The following is a 21,899-nucleotide window of genomic DNA, read 5'->3' as shown; positions in this document are numbered from 1 at the left end:
TTTTAGTAAATGTTTAAAAATTACATTTTTACATGGTCTTACTAGATTAATAGTCATGGTTTATTTCATTTTAACTGCAAGGATAAAAGCATTATTCCATTAAATGGGCAGCTTTTTTTCTCTTTTGGTTTATGCATTATTAACACAGGCTTTGCTGTTTTGCTTGTAACATTTTATAGGCTTTCAAACATGCAGTCAGATTTGCTCTGTTGCTCCTTTATTTTTTGGACTTAACCCATTATCTGCTTGATCTTGGACGATTTCAGAGGAGACAAAGTTCCAAGGAACTAAGCTTTTAAAATATTAAAAATGCAGTTGTTTTTTAAAAAATGTATATGTGATCATGTTGATTGAGATGTTTCTCTGGTTTCAAGTTTCTAGTCAGCCCCTTTCCTGAACTAGATCCTCACACGCGATGTTAAAGGAAAGACAGTCTACGGTCGTGGAGAACTGTTGGACATTTTGAAAATGTTTTAGTTGATGTAACTTTAGAAGCAATATGCTCTGACATAGTCAACCTGTATGGGCAGACCATTTGCACACACATAGATAGGGTTTTTTTTGTTTTTTTTTTTGATTTGTGATTATTTTGTCTTTAGAATAAAGCTGATTCTTAATAGTTTGTGTAGTATATATACAGGCCTGTGTACCTGATACATAAACTGCTACTAAAACATAATTTTTAGTGTCTTGTGATATGGAATTTATTACTTTATGAGGTATTTTATTTGCGGTAATTTAAATTGTTTAGGAAGTTTTTCCTTATATTAACTTGAACTGTTTTGTTTTTTTTCTTTAATCCTGGTTCTACTTCTGCCTTCTTAAACCACACAAGGTCAATCTAAATCCTTCTTCTGTGTGAGGGCTGTTCACATATTTGAAGGTAGTTTTCGTTTACTTGGATTTCCTCTGGGCTATTAATAGTTACTTTATTTTCCCCACCATGTGGTCTCAAGTTCCCCTTGCACCCTATTCATAATTCCTTAATGAGCTTTGTTTTTGCGTAAGCACCTCTAAATGTGATATCCACAACCAAAGGGAAGGCTCTCAAGGCATGGCTGGAGGAGGCCACCTGCCCGCTTTGTTGGGGGCTGTCACTCTGCCATGTATCAGAGGCGGCAGGGGCTGCTGGGCTTTGCGGCAGCTGGGGCCCACTCTTGCCACCGTGATGGGGCTGCTCTTAAGGACACATCTCATCCATCCTGCACCTGAGCTCTAGCGCACAGTGACCCTTCCTGGCTGCTGTCCGACTGGGTCGAGCCGTTGTTCAAGCTTGCTAATGTGTGTTAGGATCCCGAATCTGGCATCTATTGTATTTAGTATAATTCCTAGCTTTGTGTCCTCTCTAAATTTATATCTTTTGATAGCTCTTAGTGTAAAAAGTTACATAGGCCAAATCCAGAGCTTTCTGACTTTCTGGTTATTGCCATTCATCCAGGTATAATAAACGTAGAGCTGCTGCATGTTCCAGCATACATCACACATTAACCACAATCCTGTCCTAGAGACTTTATCTGAGGCTGGGTGGGAATCCAGAACAGCTGGGACTGTAGTTCTTTTCTGTATATGTTACAGTGTTGTCTTCCAGAATGACTTATTGTGGATTATATATGACTTCCAATGACATAACACATATAAAGGCTCTGTAATAATTGAAAGTTTTACTTAATTTGCTATTGAGATCATTTTATCTTCATTGAGTTTTCTGTATGAGAGAAGAAAATCTACCTTTTAAGCTAGTTCACCTTGCCACCTGAGTAATATGCCTCAGCTCCTTCCCTGTGTCCAGGAGAAACGGCCCTGTGTCCAGGAAGTGGGAGGCAAGTGGGCCACTCAGAAAAGACATTCTTTCTTGAATGAGTCCCAGGTTATTTTGTGAATTTATGGAGGCTGGCCCATAATTTCCGCTTGGACTTGTTCTAACCTCTCCCCACTTCTTACCCCCACCCTTCTCTCAGAAGCCAGGACTCACTGAGTTCTGGGCATGGGAACCTGGGAGGCAGAGCACTTACAAATGAAAATTTGTCAATAAGTTTTATAGACCGGAAAAAAATGACTTCTGACTAGTACTGGTGGCAGTGGAGTGGCAGGTAAGAAGGAGTCCTCTGGAGGTGGCCTCTGGGGACAGCAGTGCTTTCTGTGATCAGTCCGCAGGCCCTCTGCTGGGTCACCATGGAGGCTTCTTTAACCAGCCTGCAGTTTGGGGTGAAGGGTGGATGATAGCTTCTTATGCCACTGAAATCTTAATGAGATTTCCATTAAATGTATTTAGCATCTCCCTCCACAAGGAAGAACATATGAGTGAATTTTGTTGATAGCATGTGTAGCAGGCAGGATGTTACAGGGACTCTGGCATATTCTGGATCAGCTCTGTCCAGTAGAACTTTCTGCAGTGATGAAAATATTCCCGATCTGTGCTGTCCAGTATGTTAGCCACTTGCCATATGTTGTTACATGCTACCTGAAATGTGGCTAGCTGGAGGAATTTTACATTTTAGTTGAATTTAAATAGCCTCATGTGGCTAGTGCTGACCATACTGGACAGTGCAGTTCTAGATTATGGATCTCATATGGTCAGGATCTTATTATATATAGACTGAATTTGGTGAAAATAAAATGTTATTGATTGATTGTTATTGAGAGCTTACATTAAGGCTGTCAAATTCTTGACATACAAGTATTGATTTGTATGTATTCTGAACTGGCGTTTAAACTTAACCTCCCTTATGCAAGGGTACAAGAGATTGAAGGAACAAATATATTTTAGATGTAGAGTTTATCTGTTGCAGGGTTTGAGATGTAGGCCGGAAACCAAGACAGGAGTAAGAATGACACACTCGGTGAATGAGTGCTGTGCAGTAGGGTGCTGATTTACAGTGACAAAGCCAACGTGGCCCCTGTCTTTCTCCTTGCCTGTTTCTCTGGGTTTTCATTTATGTGTATTTATTGGAAAGAGTTACTACAGAGTTGAATACTTTAGAGATCTCTTGTGGACATCCCCACTTACCTCCCACATACACATCAATATCAAGGTCAGCTTCAGCTAGTAGGATGGTGCAGACTCAAGGTCACAAAGAGGTGTGACCCACAGAAGCAAAGTGGCAGGCTGAGTTCCAGGGTTTTGGCTGCCAGCACCACCGTGGAGGTTGAAGAAGCTCGAGCTTTAGGATATGGAGTGGCATCTTGCTTATACATTAGGTGGCATCTGAGAAATAGATTAGGGTTGATTTTGACCCTATGGTTTGGTAAATAATGTCCCTTGAATGTATATAAATGATGTCTATTGATATTTAAGATATGTTTCTTTCTGTTTAATTGTAAAGGGCATCAGGAAGTCTTTTCTCCCATGAGTCTCAAATAATTTCTTTTCTTTTCTTTTTTTTTTGAGATGGAGTCTCACTCTGTCGCCAGGCTGGAGTGCAGTGATACAATCTCGGCGCATTGCAACCTCTGCCTCCTGGGTTTAAGCGATTCTCCTGCCTCAGCCTCCCGAGTCCTAGTCCAGCCACCACGCCCGGCTAATTTTTGTATTTTTAGTGGAGACGGGGTTTCACCGTGTTGGCCAGGATGGTCTTGATCTCTTGACCTTGTGATCTGTCCGCCTCTGCCTCCCAAAGCGCTGGGATTACAAATGTGAGCCATTGTGCCCGGCTGAGTCTCAGATAATTTCATAGTTAGAATTTGCTAATTTCAGGCCAGTCTAGGGCTTTTCATGATTCTCGCTTTTTAGGGCTAGTATCCTTCTTTGCTAGATGAGTAGGGGTTCTGCTGATGGAGATAATGATGCCAGGATGCCCATGTGTTGAGTCCATCTTGCTGCCTCTTCCAAGCCCCCAGGACAACTGGAGTTCTGTGTCCTGCTAGGGAATCTGTTAGGTGGTGTAGCCTTCTTCTCATACTTGAGAGCAGCCACTTCATTCACTTTTTTAGTGCTCCGCGTGTTTAGAATTTTCATAAGAACAGCATTTTACATTCAGTATAATGTAGTTGGGCAGTTTGAATAATATGTTCCAGGATTTCTGATTCATTTGTCACCCGCCTTCCACACTCAGCTTTGGCTTGTTTTCACATCCATCTCATTGCACGCTGCAGTCTGCTGTTTGTAGTCCGATCCATGTGTTCTGGCTCTGTGTCCTGATATCAGGAGGTTAAAGACTAACTGTGTCCTCATAGTCACAGCCGCACACCTGGGAACATCTTTTTCACTTTTAGACCATTTATCTCTGTTCCCCCTACCCTCTTTAAAAAGAAAGAAAAACACTAGGAATGAGTAATACTGATTTCTCAGTGTTTGATTCTGTGGCGTACTGTGCACTTCAGCAGCAAAAGTAGATGGATGGGTTATTATTGCTAGTTGTTCTTACTCACTCAGTCTATAAACCTAATTCGTTTTATTTATGATGGGAGAAGAGGAATTTATGAATTCATTTTGTTAAGCAATTCTTGAGCCTTCGTAGTGTGCTGTTATGATGGATACATTCCTGGTTTGAAGAAATACAGAGTCCCTGAGATTGTGGAACACTTTTCAGCAAATACATTTCGTCGCAGTATACATTTACCCATCTTGTTGAAGGACATTTAAATGTTCTCCAAATGTCTTAAGTATTTCTTTTGAATAATTATTATTTTTAATTATAGTCTGGATTTCTCTTTACTCTTTTGTGAAATGGTCTTCCTCCTCCCTTTTGGAAAAGTCAGTAATCTGGGTAATTTCTGCTAAAAAAGCTCTATTAAAAGCAAGGGGTGTTTGTAGTCCAGTTAATGAAGCAAAGCAAAAAGAGATGATGAGGCCAGGAACGGGAGTTAGTTTACTAATGAAACAAGGTAGTTTTAAAGGTAAGGAAAAATAAAGGAGCCCTTTTCTATTATTTCAATCTGGTCATTACCTGGGATTTTTAGTTGAGTAAAATCATTAACTACTTATATGTGCCTCAACCTAAACACCAAACACCTAAGACTATTTAATTACCATGCTTTTGTTAATAAGATTACAGGAAAATTATTAAATGAGTCTGTGGGACTTGCCTAGAAAAGATGCAAGGCAAATGAAATGTTTTCCTCTGTTGGGAAGAACACTTGGCTTGTGTTCTTTTTTAACGGTTGAGTGTAGTATCATTCTGTTTGTGAAGGGTGAGTGTGGGAAAATTATTTACAGTCCTCAGTATCCACAGGGAATTGGTTCTGGGACCCCCATGGATACCACAATCGTAGGTGCTCCAGTTCTTTACATACAAGGTAGTAGTTGTAAGTAACTTACCGTCCTCCGGCATACTTTGAATCGTCTCTAGATTCCTCATAACTAATACAAAGTAAATGCTTTGTGAATAGCTGTTTTATTTTGTTTTTTAATTTGGATTATTTTTACTGCTTTTCCTCTCCAGATTTTTCATCTGCCATTGGTACAGTCTGCCGACGCAGAAGCCATGGATAGGGAGGACCAACTGTACCTCATTCTGTTCAAAATGCCTTGCTTAATTTGGGTTTATTGTTACAGTGTGTAGCGTTTTGTACTTAAAATCTCTCTTTTTTTTTTTTGAGACGGAGTTTTGCTCTTGTTACCCAGTCTGGAGTGCAATGGCGCGATCTCGGCTCACCGCAACCTCCGCCTCCTGGGTTCAGGCAATTCTCCTGCCTCAGCCTCCTGAGTAGCTGGGATTATAGGCATGCGCCACCATGCCCAGCTAATTTTTTGTATGTTTAGTAGAGACGAGGTTTCACCATGTTGACCAGGATGGTCTTGATCTCTTGACCTCATGATCCACCCGCCTTGGCCTCCCAAAGTGCTGGGATTACAGGCGTGAGCCACTGCGCCTGGCCCTTAAAATCTCTTAAAAGGAGGGTTGTAGTATAGTATAGTACTACTTTTGTTGATGTATTATTAAAATATTTTAAATAAAATTTATGAGAAATCTTTAGAAAGTGTGACAGTTGTAAAGGGTTGAATTGTCTATCATTTGAGTCAGACTCTTTTTAAAATATATAATCAGTTTTAAAAATAGATTCTTCTCCATCTCGCTTAGGTAAATAAATAAAGCATAGTCCACCATCCCCTCCTGCTGTTGGCTCCATGGTGGTGGGCGGGAGGTCTACACACCAGGCTGCACTTTCTGGCTTGCTGTGTGGCTGCACCTCTGCGCTGGTGAAATTTTCAGTCAGTATTATCTGAAGATTGTCGTCGTCTTCTTCGTCGTCTTCATCATCTCCTCCTCTTCCTCCTCCTCTTTCTCCTTCTCCTTCTTCTTCTCCTCCTCCTCATCCTCTTCCCTCCTCCCCCCCCCCTTTTTTTTGAGATGGAGTCTTGCGGTGTCACCCAGGCTGGAGTGCAATGGCACGTTCTCTGCTCACTGCAACCTCCGCCTCCCAGGTTGAAGTGATTCTTCTTCTTCAGCCTCCTGAGTAGCTGGAATTACAGGCACATGCCACCACGCCCGGCTAATTTTTGTATTTTTAGTAGAGACAGGGTTTCACAATGTTGGTCAGGCTGGTCTTGAACTCCTGACCTAGTGATCTGCCCGCCTTGGCCTCCCAAAGTGCTGGGATTACAGTTGTGAGCCACTGCACCCAGCCTGTTGGCGACTTCTTAATTCAACCCACAACCAAAACAAAATGTAAATTTTTGGGTTGTGATGGGGAATTGGCCTGTTTACATGTGTGCTGAGGCATCTGTTTGTCTGATGGATGTCCTTATTCAGTCATAGTATATTTCTGTGGACATTGATATAATGGAATTATTGTCCTTGAAATAATGTATTCCAATTTATAGTAAAATAAAAGTATATTTTCATTTAGAAATTAGTTTAACCAGTAAAAAATAATGTGCATAAACTTTACTTTTGACGAAGTATTGGCCTTAAAAGGACTATTTTTGGCCGGGCGTGGTGGCTTACGCCTGTAATCCCAGCACTTTGGGAGGCCGAGGCGGGTGGATCACGAGGTCAAGAGATCGAGACCATCCTGGTCAACATGGTGAAACCCCGTCTCTACTAAAAATACAAAAAATTAGCTGGGCATGGTGGCGCGTGCCTGTAATCCTAGCTACTCAGGAGGCTGAGGCAGGAGAATTGCCTGAACCCAGGAGACAGAGGTTGCGGTGAGCCGAGATCGCGCCATTGCACTCCAGCCTGGGTAACAAGAGTGAAACTCCGTCTAAAAAAAAAGGACTATTTTTGTTGATGTATTTATTTTGTCTATGTGTTAGTTTGAATGGTTTTGGGTATATATGCCTTTGAGTTTTCATGGTGCAGTTATTTGCTAGAGTTTTAAAAATTCAGGCAACAATTTCACTACTTGTCTTTGCACTTCATTTTTATGTACTTAAAGGGCAGTTCTAAAGTGAGGGAGAACCCCAAGATACCCTCTGGAATAAAAAACAACTGGTAAACTAGAATATGATTCAGATGGAGGAAAGCCACAGGGTTTTAGAATTACAGGCACACAGCACTTTATTTTTTTAAGGCATGAAGTTAGAGAGATGATTTTGTTGAGTAAAGAGCAGAATTATCCCCTGTACATTTTATGAAATATAATCCTAGGAAGTGTTTTCCTCTCTAGTTAAGGGTACCATTAAAAAAAAAAAAAAACAAGGCAAAGTGGTCCACCTTTCTACTTTTTTAAAAAGGAAAAAATCATTGTAAAATGGAACATTGATTCTAAATTTGAAGATATTTGTGTTCCCACAGAAAAGGAAAGAAATCACCCTCTTAGGAAACAAACAAACCCCAAACCTCTAACCTAAACCCCTGAGCTTTTGTGGAGACAGACACTGCTTACTCCAGAAAGAAGGGTGCAGCTCAGCGTCCCTAAACACTCCCGGTGTGGGTGCTCTGCGGCACAGCGCCCAGGACACGGGCTGCTTCGTGGAGACCCATCCTGCAGCACTCTCTATGTTTAGTGAACTTTCTCTGTCACATACCAGGCCTCCGTGTGGAAACGGCATTTTGAAAATGTGACGTTATTCCACACAACTTTGAGGTGTGTAATTTTGGAGAATACAATGAAAGAAGTCACCAGTCAGGCTGTTCAGGAGGTGGGAAAATGCGAGCTTTGCCTCTTCCAGGCAATGCTGTGGTGATAGCCTCGGTTCACAGCCTCCAGCCCTGCCAGCAGCAACTTGCTGTCTGGCGCCGGGTTCTCTTCCGGGTCCCCTGTGTTGGGCGAGCAGGACTGTCAGGTGGGCACGGGCTCTCTGTTCACCTGACCTTGGGCCCTGTCTCCACTCATGTGACTTCTTGGTGGACGCCTGGTGGTCCCTAGCGGCACTGGGAGTATTTGAAAACTAGGCCAGAAGGGCAGGGTCACTGTGTGAGCCGCCCTTACCTCCTGTTGAATGTGAAATTGATACAGAGGTGGGATGTGCTGGTTGTTTCTTGAAGGACAAATAAATGGGCACACGGGGCTGGGAACAATTCTTGTCTGATCTTGTTTATGATTAATGTTTTGTTTACTAGGGAGAATATTTTTATTTTTTTGTTTACTGAGGAATGTATTTTTAAAAAGAAAACTCGTAGTCTGTATTTCAAAATAAAGAAGCGTCATGTTGGAGTGGAGAGCAGCCTGCCACTTCTAATCTCTTGTAAGTCAATTTCACCATACAACTGACCCGAGTTGTACTAGAAAGAATGGACTGATTTCTCTGATAGAATAATTTTTCATATACACAAATACTCTTAAAAATACTATAAAAGGTAAATGATTATTCAGCAGTATTTTCCTCTTTTGCCTTTAATGTCTTTAAACAGTTATTTCTAAAAACTTGTGTTATAAAATTTTATTGTTTAATTTTAGGAACAAGTTTTTCAGATGTCTGTGCCTGTGTCTATTTCTTGTCTTTTTTGCGGTGAGTGGGGTGGGCTGTGGGGGAGACAGAGTCTGGCTCTTCCACCCAGGCTGGAGTGCGGTAGCACAATCACAGCTCACCACAGCCTTGACTTCCTGGGATCAAGCGATCCTCCCACCTCAGCCACCCAAATAGCTGGGACTACAGGCAGGCACCACCACTGCCAGCTAATTTTTTGTAGTTTTAGTAGAGATGGGATCTTCCCATGTTGCTAGGCTGAACACCTGCACTCAAGTGATCCTCCTGCCTTGACCTCCCAAAGTGCGGGGATTACAGCTGTGAACCACCACACCTGGCCAATTTCTTTTTCTATCTTCTTCGGCTTACTGCAACTTCTACCTCCCCGGTTCAAGCGATTCCCCTGCCTCAGCCTTCTGAGCAGCTGGGACTACAGGCGCGCGTTTCCATGCCCAGCTAATTTTTTTCTTTTTGTATTTTAGTAAAGACAGGGTTTTACCGTGTTTTCCAGGATGGTCTCCGTCTCCTGACCTCGTGATCCACTGACCTCAGCCTCCCAAAGTGCTGGGATTACAGGTGTGAGCCACTGTGTCTGGCCCTAATTTCTTTAGAAGTATTATGTAGTTAGTTTTAGTTTATTTTGGTAGGCTCTGGTTGGTTTAGAAGGTTTAAAAGTCACTCTTTGTTTTGCCTGCACTGACTGTATTTATTTGTGTTGCATTTTTGCATCAAGTAATGAGTTCAGAGTTAGATTAGGAAATAAGGAAGAAATCTGCTCAGGAATATAAGTTTCTCATTTTAAATATCGCTCTACTGGTTACCCTAATCACATGGTTAATATATTCATTGTAAAGTTGAGAAGATTACTATTTTCTCTATCTTCTTTTTTTTTTCCTGTGTGTATTCATGTATAATATCTTTTAGAAGAACGGTCGTTCCTATATGCTGTTTTTATCTACTTGGAAAATTTAACGTAATTTCTTGTCAAATACAGTTGTATATGTCATTTTAAATGATTGCATAGCATTCATATGGAATAAGCCTCTTTAAGAAAATATTAAACAATCTAAATAGACTGTATATCCAAGCATTGCTTAATTTAGTTGTCTTTTTTGTTATATTAATCTTTAGTGTTCAGAATGATACTTAGGCATTTAAAAAATTCTAAGTAGTATTTATTTATGAAAATGATCAAATGCTACTTAAAATCAAAACCATGGAAGAGTTAGTTTGTTTGTTTTATAAACAAATAAATCTCCTGAAACCAAAACAAACCTCCTCTCAGTATATTTATTTGAAATTCTTTTTGTTTACAGAAATTGTTTATGTTTATCTTGCGAAACAGAAATGTTAAATGTGCTTATGAGGTGGCAGTCCAAGAGGCAGGACGTATAATAGTCTCTAGCATCAGCTCTGCCCACGTGGCTCAAGTTTGGATTCTGGAAACTGTTTTCTGTTCCCTTTTCTTTAGTGTGAGCGTGTGCTTGCCAGTTATGGAAAGGAGCTGATGAATAGCACTTGAAGGAGAAATTCTTCTCCGCTGCTCTTTTGTTTCAATTTCAGAATCTCTGTGTCACCCTTGGAAGCAGTCACAAGGCTTCTGCCCCTTGGCCTGCAGTTGTGGGGGATGTTGTCCCCAGCATTCCCCAAAGCCTGTCATCATGGACTCAGCTGCATGCCTTATTAACTCATCTTGCGAACTTTGGCATTTCAAGACGATGAGTTGTCAAAGCTCGCAGTGACATCAGTAGTATGTGACTTAAATGGATATACCACATACGCTGAATCAGCTTTTTCATTCCCTTTGACATGAGAAAAGCAGGTGCTAAGTCTCATTTTGAGAATTTATTGGTATCTGTTGCTGACACTTTAGAGACCATTCTGCTTATCAGACTAATAGCCAAATGGAAGCTAATAGTGTGTTTTGACATTTAAAGCCTGAAATTCTGCTAATATCTTCTGACCCTCAGCCCCCCACCAAAATCCCTTTATCTCTCATGTGCTGTGAGACTAGAGAAAGGCTAATTTAATATTCTGTGTAGGGAAAATCAGGATAGGATTATTTGGGAGATTTGTGGTTTTAAATTCTTTTATGATAGCCTAATTTTATGCGTATACTCAGGTCATGGAATGTTATATAAAAGTTTGAAATCATTGACTTTACAAAAAATAATATAGATTTTAAAACTGTCTTCTTTTTTTGACAGCTTAACCTCAGTTGAAACATGGATTCTCTTACTGGAGAAAGTTTATTTTCATAAATATTTTAGCACGATTTACTAAGGTTATTACATAAGTGTTATATATGTGATCTGTAAAGGTTTTGTTTTAGATATTTAGGGGAGAATCGACCTTGGCTCTTTTCTATTTTAGTTCGTAGGAAATGAAAAATATATAAACAGTCCAAGTATCAATGTAAATGAGGTGCTAAATAAACTGTAGTGAGCACTGGAGTACGTAAGAATGTGTTAATCTCAAAGCTGCATGATGATTTTTGTGTTGTGAAAGGTTAGCTTTTCAGTTGTGAGACTTAATTACTTTTCAGATGAGTATTTTGTAAGAGTTACTTTGTCATTGAATATACAGCTGCATGTGTGTTCTATTCCCTGTGCTGTATGTTGCTTATCAGTAGTTTAAAATTTAGTTATTTCCCCTACTTTTTCTTTTGCATAGAGCAACTGGGATCAAGAGTTTCTTATTTTTATTTTTTAAACACATTAAAAAAAAAAACTTCAAAGGAATAACATAGTTCTGTAATGCTTTCCCTGTCATTACTTTGGTGATGTCTATCTGGAATGTGATTGCACAGTTTATTTTATTTTCTAAATTTTCTAGGCTTGCCCAGTGTTTTCTGTTCTTCATAGAGGCACCTGTCTTCTTCCAGATGTGACTGTTGTTCTGAAGCAGCTCTCTTTCTTATGCAGTCTTTCTCTACTTTATCTTTAAAAAGTATGGAAAGTGAGTGTCACTTAAGAAAAATCACTGTTGGTTATTCTGTGACTGTTTTGCCTAGTTTAGCAGGCGTTAAGTGAATAAACTAAGTCTGCACTTCAATCCATGAATGTGTATTAATAGTTGTAGAAAGCATAGATTAAACACATATTAAGTTTAAAATAAAAATCTAGTGGTTTCAATTTAGGGAAAAATTTGTCATCATACAAATATGGATAACCATTAGTAGCCTCTTTTTCTAGCTCTTTTATATTAAATGCAATTTTGAAATTTTGGAATCTAATGGAGAATTGTAGTTTGCTAATTATTTTGGGGGGAAGTTTGTGAACAGTAAGATTTTTTATTGTTAGCTTGATTATCCAAAAGTCGTATTTTAAATATACACTTGTACTTTATTGCAGACTAGGAACAAGAATTCATTAATCTTTACTAACTTCTGAGACTTTTCAGATAAGACTTTTAAAATTTTATCTTTAAGATGTAGGCAGTATATACTTGTTTTAATTACTAGGTTGTATTATTTGTGTATTTACATGCATGCTTTGCTTTTATTTTCTTTTAATGAAGTCCCAGCACAACCAAATGAGGTCTCTGATTGGCCTGATCACAGGGACCACAAATTCTCATAGAGATCTAAGATGTTTAGGATGTTCTGCCTGTTTTCTTTCCAATAAGTGGAGCTAGCCTTTATCTGTATATACTGCTAATTTATCATTCAACAAGACAGGCCCACAGCCAAACAAATTCTAATTAACCATTTCTTGCTTAACTAAAATTTACATTAAAATTCTTTTTCTATTTTATTTTATTCTATTTTTGCAGACGGAGTTTCGCTCGTTACCCAGGCTGGAGTGCAATGGCGCGATCTCGGCTCACCGCAACCTCCGCCTCCTGGGTTCAGGCAATTCTCCTGCCTCAGCCTCCTGAGTAGCTGGGATTACAGGCATGCGCCACCATGCCCAGCTAATTTTTTGTATTTTTAGTAGAAATGGGGTTTCACCATGTTGACCAGGATGGTCTCGATCTCTTGACCTCGTGATCCACCCGCCTCGGCCTCCCAAAGTGCTGGGATTACAGGCGTGAGCCACTGCGCTCGGCCCCACATTAAAATTCTTTAGAGTGTGAAGATAATGCTTCAATGGTATATTTTAGTCCTCATATATAAGATTTAAGAAGGCATACTTTAAAATCTTGTTCATTTTCTTGTTTTGGTAGTGTAAATGATTAGAACCAGTATTTCAATTCGGGGAAAGTTAGTACCATATAGATGTAAATATCCTTTTTTTTTTTTGAGACGGAGTTTTGCTCTTGTTACCCAGGCTAGAGTGCAGTGGCACAATCTCAGCTCACTGCAACCTCCGCCTCCTGGGTTCAAGTGATTCTCCTGCCTCAGCCTCCCAAGTAGCTGAGATTACAGGCGCCTGCCACCGTGCCTGGCTAATGTTTGTATTTTTATAGAGCCGGGGTTTCACAGTGTTGGCCAGGCTGGTCTCGAATTCCTGACCTCGTGATCCGCCCACCTTGGTCTCTCAAAGTGCTGAGATTACAGGCATGAGCCACCACTCCTGGCTTTTGGCCTTTTTTGTAACTCAGCGCATTTTCTTCTCCTCAGTCTTTGCTCTTTGTTAATGTTGTTAACACTGTCTTACTTTTTAATTGCCTTTATTAGAAATTACTAGAGATCTATAAACTTAGTCTTTTGGGGGTTTTGAAAGAGACATAATATTCTTAGTGTCTTTCAAAATCTACCTTACCATTTGAACATTGGAAGATACGTGTTGCTGAACACAAATTAGTTTTATACACGTACATATACATGGCCATATACATACACATATCCACACATAGGCATATACACCGTCTTTTCAGATAAGAATATTTAGTGGTATTAAGACACAAATCACCATAGGAAATGTCATTAAATAGATATGAAAAAGTCATGAAGATAAATTAGCTGTCACCCATGAGGTTAATGATTAATTTGGAAATGGGTTTTTTTCCTCCTGATGCTTTCCTCTTTTGACTAATTTTCACTGCTCTGTAAATGAGGAGTGAGAGAAAAGGAGGAAGAGGGAGAGAATGTGTGTATATTTATACATTTGGTAATAAGATTTGTTTCAGTGCTTTAAAAATATAAGAATGTTCATTTACCCTATATATTTCATTTAAAATAAAAATTGCCAATCTGTTATGGATTACATTATATATCATATTCATTGTTGTTATGATTGTGAAAATTTAAGTTTTAGACTTTTCTGAATGTATCTAAAGTTATTTGAACTCACTAGTGAGTTCAAATTATTCTTTTTATAATGTAGACTTATATTTGAAACATAGATACTGTATGAACCTTCTTTTGGGGGATTCTGTGTATATTGAAATTGGAGATAAGATTTGTAAGGAACTTTAGTTCATCCATTAGGGAGCCCAGTTTTAAATTTTATTTTTCTTTCAGTTAAGTAAATTTTTGTCATTGATGTATGTAAAGTTCAGATTTGTGTAGACTTTTGAGGCGCCGAATTAGTTTCCTGTTCATTCGGTCCTGGGAAGGACTGTTCTTTTCTCCTTTCAGGTCACGTGACCTTTCCCGGTCCCTGTGTGCAGTCTCTCCTGCGGGGAGCTGCTTCCCCTTCCTGGAGCCACTGTCGTGAGCTTTAACGAAGCACCCGTAAGCTCCTTATCTGGACTCTTAACGCCTCACCTGGGAAATGATTATTGTAAACTGTTGTTTTGGTAATGCTGTTTGGCAGCCAGCATTTTAATTTTAGTCTGTTGTAAATTGATACAAATATTTCAATATTTTGTTCATTTTTCCATTTTAGAAAAAGTGAGGAAGAAAGGGGAAATTGAGAGGAAGAATATTAGTGATGAGAATATCTATATCTGAAAAATGAAATGTAAAGATATGAAACACTTGGGGAAGATGATTGCAGAAACTCTTTTATCTTAAATGGACTTTTCATTGCCCCTTAGCAAGCAAGTAAATCTCGTTGAGCATTATGTTTTAGAATGAAAAATGTCAATTAAGCCTTTGTTTTCCTTCATCATTCTCATCCTCTTTGTCATCATGCTCTCTGGTGGCAGAACCCCACCCAGCTTCCACTGATTTCAGCTTTTGCTCTTTGGTTTTGTACACGCTTTTAGAAATACCCAGTGTGAATGGAATATTACCCAGAATGTCAACCTTCTCATCACCTCCAGTGGCTATAGGATTGTAGTCTGCTGGGGTTGGTTGGATCTGGGTTTGAATTCTGGTGCCACCACTTCTAGCTTTGTCACCTGAGAAATTCATTTGGCTTTTCTGTTTGTTTGGCTAGAAATGGAAATAAAGGCTCCTTCCTCACAGGGTCATTGCCAGGATCACTGGAGATCATGTACTACAGGTGCCTCAGTGAGTGGTGGTGATCTTTGTTGTGAGTGGTTAGAGCTAGAATGCTAGCTGCTTGGAGTGAAGGATGCAAGCTCCAGGAAGCGGATCTCTTCTGTGACTGGAGCCCAGGTGGAGAGGTGGCTCCAGGGAGGTGCTCTGCATGCTTGCACCTGCACTGTTGAAGAAAAGGATGGCTCACTTCCAGTTCAATAGGTTCTCTTCATGGGTTGACATTTTTCATAGGCTGAGGATTTAACTTCAATTTAATACATTTCTGGCAAATGCACTGCAGGTTCCAAACAATGTGACCTAGAGATGGACTTGAGTAGTATAACTTACTTATAAATTATTACCTCAGTGGACTCTGAGTAAAGACATATCTTGCTGTTTATGTCTCAGTAGATTTATTTGTGTTTGTGTGTGTGTGTGTCAACAAAATTATCAAGAAGGTATTCCATATGAATGTAAATCACAATTCAGAATCAATCTGTTAGGCTAGGTTTACCTTGTCCCCCTCTCAGCCCCAGGATGGGAGGTGATGGTTCCCTGTCCATCCTTGTTGCATTTGTACTGCAGTTTCTCCCCTTGAGTGCTGGTATCTGTCTTAAGACAACCAGATGGAGGAAGAAGTACAGTCTGGGTTCAGAACACACAGCAGAACTCACTGTTTAAGCTACTGAACATGTGGTAGAGATGATGAGCCACAGTGATTTGTGTTTACTGAAAAGAGATGCCACAAAAACACTTAGGGCTTCCTAATACAAGAATTGCTGTACATATAATACCTGTAGTTACCCAAAAGCCAAGTTAATTAACCACTTTCAACCTCATTCCAGTGGTACTAGCTTATAACCGTCAATCTATAACTCTAGATGTTAGACTTGATTCATATGAGCTTTATGTGGCCAGGGGATCTTAGAATCTGGAACATTTATTAAAATAGATGTTTAAAAGCATACTTCAGTATTATATCCTGATTTTCTAAAGAGAAGACACTGTCTAGTAACTTAGAAGGCTCAATAATTTCAATTTGTTTTCTTCCGTCTTGTTTATTTCCTACACTACAGTGCTTTTTCTGCATTGACTGGTGTCAGGCAAGCCAGCACTAGATTAAAGCAACGCAGACTTGAAAATTAATGTTTATACCTTTTCTGTGTCAATTAGTGAACTATAGAATGTAGAATTTGTATTTAATTATTAAGAATAAAAGCTTTGACTTTTTTTGAGGGTGTGGGGAGACAGAGTCTCCCTCTGTTGTTCAGGCTGGAGTGCAATAGTGCGATCTCAGCTCACTGCATCCTCCACCTCCAATTTCCCTGCCTCAGCCTCTGAGTAGCTGGGATTACAGGAGCCCGCCACCATGCCCAGCTGATTTTTTGTATTTTGAGTAGAGACGAGGTTTCACCATATTTGCCAAGCTAGTATTGAACTCCTGACCTCAAGTGATCCTCCCACCTCAGCCTCCCAAAGTGCTAGGATTACTGGTGTGAGCCACCACGCCCAGCCAAGCTTTGACTTTTTAAATAAAAAAGTTTTAGTGAAAAATTACTTTTGATTTTTGTCTTTGTTTTTGGTATGAATGTGGAATTTTTGTATTTAATTATTAAGAATAAAAGCTTTGACTTTTTTTTTTTGGGGGGGCAGCCAGGCTGGAGTGCAATGGCACGATCTCAGCTCACTTCAACCTCCGTCTCCCGGGTTCAAGAGATTCCCCTGCCTCAGCCTCCTGAGTAGCTGGGACTACAGGCGCCCACCACCACGCCCGGCTAATTTTTTGTATTTTAGAAGAGACGGGGTTTCACTATGGCCAGGGTGGTCTGGATTTCCTGACCTCGTGTCCGCCCACCTCAGCCTCCCGAGTGCTGGGATTACAGGTGTGAGCCACTGCGCCCGCCTTGAATTTTGTCTTTTAAATACAGTTCAACATTTCACTCTCTTCTCTCACACTTGAAATGTGCTTTAACTGTTTACCCAAGATTACTCAGTCTGCCATGATGTTGCAAATTTTGGAATATTAAAAACAATTTGTTCTCAACTATTTTAATTCTATTTCATTAATACTGCCAAATTTTTATGATTAGTAAACAAAACTCAAGAGAGATAATTCTTTTAGGTTATAGAGCAACTGTCTGTAGGTCATTGTAAAAGAAAAGCTTCAGTGCCCAGCCTTCCTTCTGCATGGCTGTCCTAATCTTACCTGCTTTGCACTCACTGCTGGGCTGGAACAGGTGGCCGCCTTTTGCCCTGTGAATGACAGCAGCTGATGTTGTGGGTGGAGAGGGGCCCATCTTATGCTGGACCTGGTTCTCTCTCAGCCTGGCTTCGCCCACCCTGGATCTGCAGCAGAGAAGCAGAATTTTCCCCAGTGTGTTCTTTGTGTGAAAGTGTAGCTTTGATCTTTGGGTCCTGTTTTTTCCCTCTACTGCCAGCTTCTGCAGCAGGTGGAGCCCTGATGCTAGTTGCTCATACAAATGACAAGTTTACTGCTGTGTCCTCATTCATCTTCGTCCTTTTGAAGTTCACTGTTGATGAAATTTTTGGAAAATTCTTCATAATTAAGAGTTAATTACCAGGGAATTAAAACTGAAGGGTTGTTGTAGATTTGGGGCTTTGGATTCTAAAAGGCTTGAATTCATACATTCTTGTTTCTGCTTTTACTTTCTTTGTGGTCTTGGAGAAAATATGTTCTTTTAAATTGCAATGTTGTCTATAAAATGAGCCTGCTTTTCTACTGACAGATTACATGAACACTTGTACAAAGAGCTTAGCATAGTTCCTTACTTAATCAGTTTACTCCCATGTTACTCAGCCTCAAGTTATTTATCTTTAAAATGGGCATAATAACACATAACATAACGTAGAGATGTTGGAAGAACTTGGTGTGTGCATGCGCCTGTGTGTGTATGCAGAGAAAATACCTGGACTAGATACATTAGACAGTGAACAGTGGATGAGCCTGGGAGTGTGTTCATTTACTATTGCTGTGTAACACATTACTACTCATTTGGAGGCTTAAAACAACACCTGTTTATTATTTCATAGTTTCTATGGCTCAGGAATCTGTGCTTAGAATCTCCTAAGGCTGATATTGGGGTGTCAGCCAGGGCTATGATCTTGTCTGGGGCTTGGCGGTCCTCTTCTAAGCTCATGTGGTTGCTGGCATAATTCATTTCCTTGCAGTTGTGGAGCTCATGGCAACTTGCTTCCTCAAGTCCAGCCAAAGAGAGTCTCTCTGATTCCTCTTTAAAGAAGTCTCCTGCTTAGGTCAGGCCTACCCACCATAATTCCCCTTTTGATTAACTAATTAGGGGCTGTAATTATATCCTCCAAGTCCCTTGACCTTTGCCATATAACGTGACTTAATCACAAGAGTGCTATCCCAACACATTGACAGGTCCTTCCTGCACTCAAGGGGAACGGAGTGCCCTAGTGTTTGTACCAGGAGCCAGGAATCCTGGGGGCCATCCCAGAGTTCTGCCTGCCACAGAGTGAGCATGGGCTAGGAAGGACTTAGGTTTCTGGGTACATATAGTTCTATATTTAAAATTTTTTTAAAAAAAGTATAATATATAAAAGTTAAAACAGTTCTTTTTTTATTTTATTTGGTATGAGATTCCCCTAGAATTCTTAAATGAAAATTACCAACATAATTCTGGAAGGAATTTTAGCTGATGTATACTTAGTCAACAATAGCAGTTCTCAAACATTTAGTGTCAAGAGTAGACGATCAGAAATAAAGCAAATGGTCCAGGCTTGGGACTTTATTTAGCCATGGGGCAGGGATTGGGGTCAGCTAAAGGCCCAGGGGGGTCCAGTGGTTGCGTGGCAGCACCTGTGCTGAGGGCGAACGAGCAGTCCACTTCACCTCTTCCCTGTGCCCTCAGCCTTTGCTTTTCTGAGTGTAAAATTGTACAGCTCTACTTTATTAAGAATATTAATTTTAACTGGATCTTGTTGCCTTGATGAAGGATTTTTCTTTAGTTACCAGTGGAAGATGAACATTCAGTAAGCATGTAAACATAGATTTGGATACCATGGTTTGAAATCAGAAACATAAGCATGTAATGCTTTTCCATTTTTATTTATTAAAATAGGAGGCTTTCTTTCTGTCTCACCTTTTCAGTTAGACCCTCGCTCTCTCCTTGGCAGTATGTGGGATTCAGGCGAGCACCTGAGTGACGTCAGTCTGCATGCGTTCCAGCCAGAGGAACCTGCGGAACTTAGAAATCAGACTATAGTTCAGATGCTCCTCTTTAAAACAAGCCGTGTTCTGACAAACAAACCACCAAAAAGGCGGCAACGTGTTAGAAGTTTGCTCAAAAGTTTCTAGTAAAAAGGCATTTTCAACTTTCAGTTTCTTTGTATTTTGATTTTTTTGAAGGAAATACAGTTAAATCATTTCAAGTGATACTTTATTTGGTTAGTATCTGTTAATAGTGCTGCTGAGAATAGTTAACACGTGATGGTTTAGTATGTTTCTCATTGTATTCTATAAAACCATGTAGTTTATAGACTATGTATAATAGACTAATAGTCTCACATTATGTAAGCAGAAGCCTAAGACTGTGCTGTGCAGTGTGGTAGCCACTGGCTACATGTGGGTATTGTGCACTCAGAATGTAGCTAGTAATTCATGGGGACAGAATTTTACATTTATTTTATTCTAATTAATTTAAAAATTTTAAATAGCTACATGTGGTAGTCATATTGGATCATATTGGACAGTACAGATTATAGAACCTCTTTTTTTGGTAACAAAGTTCTTTAGAACTGTGCTGGTATAAGCATATGTAGTTTATAAATTCCTATCATGAAGCAGTAATTTAATAAATGATCTTTGACAGCCCTTCTGATTCTCAAATTCTGTGCCATATTGTTTGCTATAAGTTACTTTTTAATGCGTTTTAATAGCATATGTAGCGTTATTTTACTTATGAGTTTCTAAGCCACTCATCTTCCTGCGTGTCTTTGTACTTCTATGCAATGAAAACAATTTTTGATTGTTTAAACAGAACTTAGTTTTTAAGCATCACAGAATTTCAATATCAGATGGAAGTTGGAGGCAAATGAAATAAATAAAAGAAAATTCTGTATTAGTGTACTTTTTAGCCCTGCAAACCCTTCCTGCTCTCAGAACTGAGACTTGATTTGTTTGTCTTGAAAGATGGCACCCTCAGGCAAATGCCCCTACTGTGTCCCCACCTCCCACTTATTTTTGGTTCAGTTAGATTCACCAATTTATCTCAATATTTACCAAATTTATTTTAAAATGTCCTCAAAGACATTTATTGGCATATTTCATTCTGATTGTGGTTTTCCTTCTTCAGAACCTCTTGATTGTTCAGGTTAGATTTTTTGTGACCTGAATAGAAAAGTTCTCTCTTGGTCTGAAAAGTTTTTCCTTGTGGAACGTTTTGGTAGGCTAATTCAGGTGTGATTTCCTAAAGGGCACCTGACTTGAAAACATTTATTCTTTCAGGGTCTGATGCCCAGGACTTTAGGAGAGAGAGAGAGAGAGACTATGGAAGGAATGAAGTGAAAACTGTTGTTTAGTTTTGGAATTTGAGTTTTTACTATTTATATTTCATTTATATCTGTGTACATTTTATTTTTTTTAATAGTCTGAATAAAGATGTGCAATCTAAACAAGTTCAGATTTCCCTGCAGTTCAGGGTTTTTAAAACATGTAGATTCTTTTGGGAGCTTTATCTTTATAAACCTTGTGATAACAAAACCATGTGAGTACTATAGAATCGTTTCTCCTACTTAATTTCTTGCAAGGAAAGTATTATTGACTCTTCTTTTTGCAGCAAACCAAGTTTTAAAACACATTGAATGATAAATAAGAAGTAATCTTGTTTGGTTAATGTACCTGAAAAGCTAATTGTATGGAGGTAGAGAGGAAAGTGTTGTAATTTTGTCTAAGTTTGGAGAGGAAGAGAAAGGTTAAATTGTTCCTTGAAAACATAACAAGCCGAGTGTGGTGGCTAACGCCTGTAATCCCAGCACTTTGGGAGGCCGAGGCAGGTGGATCACGAGTTCAGGAGTTTGAGACCAGCCTGGCCAACATGGCGAAACCCTACCTCTACTAAAAATACAAAAATCAGCAGGGTGTGGTGGCGGGCGCCTGTAATCCTAGCTACTTGGGACGCTGAGGCAGGAAGATCGCTTGAACCCGGGAGGTGGAGGTTGCAGTGAGCTGAGATCATGCCACTGCACTCCAGCCTGGAGCACAGAGCCAGACTCCATCTCAAAAAAAAAAAGAAAAAGAAAAAGAAAACGTAAGAACACAGAACCAAAAGCCCCCACATGTATTCTCTGCCATCGTTTTCACACAAAACATATATTAATGACATTCAGATAATTAAAACTCCAAGCACAGGCATAGAAAAATCTTCTTTACTTTTTCTTAGATACTGGCAGAGTTGTTTTAACTCAGTGAGAAGGATCACACAGAACAACAGAATTTATTAGCTGTAATTTGTTCCATTGTTTTAGCTGCTGCTAAAATACATGCTTTGGCTTATCAGAACCTACTTTCAAGTTCCGTTACATTCCTTCACATGTAGTGTATGAACTTTGCAGCAGCGCACACTGTTTCTCCCTTCTCTGCCTTTTGCTGTTGTCATTCATTTAATTTCTCAATATTTTATATAAAAACCATTACACATATTTCTTTGATTCACCATTTGATAGCCATTTGGGTTCTTTCCACTTTTTGGCTATTTTGGATAGTTATGCCAGGAGCAGTCATGTGTAGGTCTTTCTATAAACATATTTTCA

At 39.6% G+C, this 21,899-nt stretch overlaps 1 protein-coding gene across 7 annotated transcripts in view; it reads left to right on the top strand.

Annotated features, from left to right (window-relative positions):
• Positions 1 to 21,899, top strand: part of ARID1B (AT-rich interaction domain 1B) — a 438,832-nt gene that overhangs the window by 177,414 nt on the left and 239,519 nt on the right. The gene's annotated exons all lie outside the window — the stretch shown is intronic.

Source organism: Aotus nancymaae, unplaced genomic scaffold (genome assembly GCF_030222135.1).
Source record: "Aotus nancymaae isolate 86718 unplaced genomic scaffold, 86718_ANA_hifiasm-v0.15.2.pri h1tg000040l, whole genome shotgun sequence".
NCBI lineage: Eukaryota > Metazoa > Chordata > Mammalia > Primates > Aotidae > Aotus > Aotus nancymaae.
This window is presented reverse-complemented; position numbering and strand designations above follow the sequence as displayed.